Source organism: Crocodylus porosus, unplaced genomic scaffold (assembly GCF_001723895.1).
Source record: "Crocodylus porosus isolate Cpor-Errol unplaced genomic scaffold, CroPor_comp1, whole genome shotgun sequence".
Classification (NCBI taxonomy): domain Eukaryota; kingdom Metazoa; phylum Chordata; order Crocodylia; family Crocodylidae; genus Crocodylus; species Crocodylus porosus.
In genome coordinates this window covers 77,545,384-77,549,161 of record NW_017728947.1, presented here as the reverse complement: position 1 = coordinate 77,549,161, position 3,778 = coordinate 77,545,384, and positions in this window count along the sequence as shown.

Here is a 3,778-nt window from a genome sequence, read left to right as displayed (position 1 = left end):
TTAGTCTGCCCTGGATTTCTCTGGTCAGCCAGGGAAGCCTCCTGGCCCCTTTCCCTCTTTTACCTCTCACGGGGATCGTCTCGCTTTGTGCGAGAAGGATAGTTTCCTTAAGGCACAGCCACCCTTCTTGGGCTCCCATCATTTCAAAAACTACTACTAGGATGACCTAGATAGGCTTGCAAAGCGGGCAGATGAAAACCTGATGGCATTCAATACAGAGAAATGCAAGTAGTTCCACCTCGGGAATAAAAACCCACATCACACTTATAGGCGCAGCAATGCTACACTCGCTATCGCCATGATTGAAATAGACTTGGGGGTCATGATTGATCACAAAGTGAATATGACCCACTAGTGCAATACCTCAGCTAGCGAAGTGAACAAAAATCTGGTTTGCATCTACCAATGCATCTCGAGCAGGACCCAAGATGTCATTCTCCCATTGTACTCTGCCTTAGTGAAGCTGCAAGTGAAGTACTGCATCCAGTTCTGGACTCCACAATTTAAGAAGGGTGTGAAGAAGTTTGAAAGAGTCCAGAGGAAAGCCATGCCCATGATCAGAGGGCAAGAGAACAGGCCTTATGAAGACAGGCTGCGAGCTATGGGACTTCAGCCTGGAGAAGCACAGGCTCAGGGGTGACACAGTGGCAGCCTATAAGTACATAAGTGGTGTGCATCGGGATCTGGGGGAACACCTGTTCACCAGAGCACCCCAGGGGAAGACAAGGTCCAATGGTCACAAACTCCTGCAAGACCATTTTAGACTGGACATAAGGAAAAACTTCTTTACTGTCCAAGCTCCCAAGCCTGGAACAGACTCCCCCAAAGGTGGTGCAAGCACCTACTCTGGACACTTTCAAGAAACGTTTGGATGCTTATCTTGCTGGCATCCTTTGACCCCAGCTGACTTCCTGCCCTTTGGGCAGGGGGCTGGACCTGATGATCTTATGAAGTCCCTTCCAGCCCTAATGTCTATGAAATCTGTGGATGGGCAGCAGTTGCTCAGCAGGAGGTTGTCTTGTATGGTTATCATGACCTTCAGTTTGTCTTTAGGACTCCACAGTGTAGTCACTGACTTCACTCAACAGCTCCCAGCCTTCTGGGGCTAGAAGCTATATATCTACATAGCTCCCTGCCACCTTTACTAAAAATTCCTTGGTCATGGCCCACAGTCCTGTTTTTGGACCTGTATGTCACCACCAGAAATGTTCTTTCATTGTTGAAGATCCAACTAGCCCATCCTGCAGCTAGTTTTGTGAATTAGTTTAGGGCATGGAGGTTTGACCATAAACTCTCCTCCCCTTAAAGATGGATACATACAGTGCCCTGCAAACTAACAAATATGTGGTAGGTTGGCTCAAGATGTGGCAGTAGTGGCATCTAGTGGTCATTTAGGAAAATAGCAAGTGTGTCATTGTCCTGGAGAGCCCACTATTTTGTGTGGATGACTGAACTCTGATGGGTGAGGGGAATAAGCCACTCATGACTGAGGGTCACAAATGTCATCTCCTTCCCCAGCAATGTCTTCTCCTGCTTTCTCTGATGCTCCCTTAAGAACTTAGTCACACGAAGTGTGGCAGCCTAGCCTCATCTCCACAGTGAATTAGCAGGCAACATTTAGTTATACTCTGTCATTTCACTCCAGTCTCATTGATCTGCCTACACATCTTTCTGTGCATGAGATAAGGGTCTCAAAAGTCCTGTCTCAGTGTTCCTTAGCATCTCTTACAGGCTCAGTATAGCAGGATGAACCACAACTTTCCTCTCTATAATAAAATACAAGGGATAGTTTGTCCTGTTGTCATAGAGGGAGTAAGGTGAGGAGTTCATCTGTCATGACAAAGGGGCAGATTCCTAGGTCTGACCTTAAGTTCATGGGAAGGAAAACTCTCCAGGTACGGTGTGTCTTGTTCTTTCCTTCCATCCCTCATCCCTCCTGGCTGCACATGGAAGCAACCATAAATTCCTGCCTCAAAGACAGTCATGTCCTAATGCCAGAAAGGGAGCAGCTGAGTCATTACACCCCCTGCATCTAGAGCTGTGCCATTTCCATTGCAGAGGACCCAGGAGACTCAAGATTTGACTAAACCAAAGCGGGTATGGCTAGGAAAGAATGCAAGCATAACAATCATTTACTTGGTGGGTAGAGTCTGTTAATCACTGAGCCACACACATTCAAAGAACTATACATTTAGATACTGTACCATCTCAGTGGTTGTTCTTGGCATTTCTGGAGTGCCCATTCACTGGTGGGTGCCTTGCCTGAGTTTTCCAGCTCTTCCCATACAATTGACCCATTGCCTCTTTGTCCAAGCATATTTTGTGGCCAATACCAAAGGTTCCCAGTCTTTTGGCCAAGGGTGTAGGCTTTAATATCACTTCTTCGGTACTTCCCTCAGTGGCTTCCGGGATATCCATCAGCCTAACATAACAGACAGCTGTTCAGAGTATCCTGAATAAAGCAAATTTAATTTTTACAATCAAGTAAAAAAAGTAAGAATAGGGGGATCACTAGTAAGCTAGGACTACCCTGAACACAGCTGGCTGGTCCATGCCTTTCTGCAGAATATAGGTTAAGCAAGGGGGAACCCTTCCAAGGCCAGAGGTCTGTATATCTGATTGCTATATGCTGTTCCTCTTAAGTGCATAGTAGGCTGGATCAAGATGTAACAGTAGCAGAAATAGACTGGAGTCTTTTTCCTGGGCTCAGGAGCACCCAATATTTCAGCTGTCTTGGGATCTCTCTGTCAGCCACTCTTGTATCTGTTGACCCTTTTTGCTTCTGCTCCTTGGGGAACACTTTGTTCTGGGTCATCAGCATGTGCGGCACTGTCACTGGTCAAAGTATGTATTTACCAGGTTGCCACATGCTGGGTGATTATTGTTTAATAATGATAGTGCATTGTCACTCACCGTAGCTGATTGGTACGGAAGCCCCAAGTTGCTGACACTGCAAAAACATATACAGACATTGCCCCTTCTGAAAAGAGCTTACAATCTAAGATGACAGATTCTGTATGAAGACTGGGAGGTAGAAACAGAGAAACACTAATTCTAGAGAGTGTAGGTATTACTGTGTTCTCCCCACTATCATTTATTGGTGGATTTCTTATGGATTTTGTGACCAAGGTTATTCATGAGGAGACATCTGGGTGAGGTGACAGCAGTGGTGTGATAGATCAGTTCCAGAAGAGCAGTCCATGTCTACAGACAGTGTGGAAGAAGAGAGGTTGATTTTTATGTGCCAGGCTGCTGAGTGGAATCAGTCAGTGATGAAGGAAGACACTCATGGGCCAACAGATAATCTTTTTCTATGTCCTCTTCTACACTAAATGATATCGGCCAACTTCAGAGAACTCTCTCATGAGTAGAGGCTGTTTAAGATCAGTTTATCTCCTACTGTTTAAGAAATTTCCACCTCTTAAACTTGGCTACATTTCAAACAGGTGCACATTCAGGCAGGGTATCTGCAAGCATCCTTTCTGAGAAGAAGGGCTTTAGGATGTCATTCATCCAGCTTTGCTAAGCCAGGAGGCTTCCAAGTAAACACTTGCTTTCTTTTGAATACTGTTGCAGGTTAATAGCACCCACACCCCCATTCACACTAAGTTTGTCAAACAGTACAAGCCTAAAAACAGAAACAATAATTTCTGTAACAAACCTAGTTCCTATCAGACACCTGGTGAGAACTTCAGCAGCACAGAGCTCCTGTTTAAAAACCCAGTTGAGAGCTCTTACACTGTCCTGCTTGGAAGATTTGGAAGATATAGGCATGAAT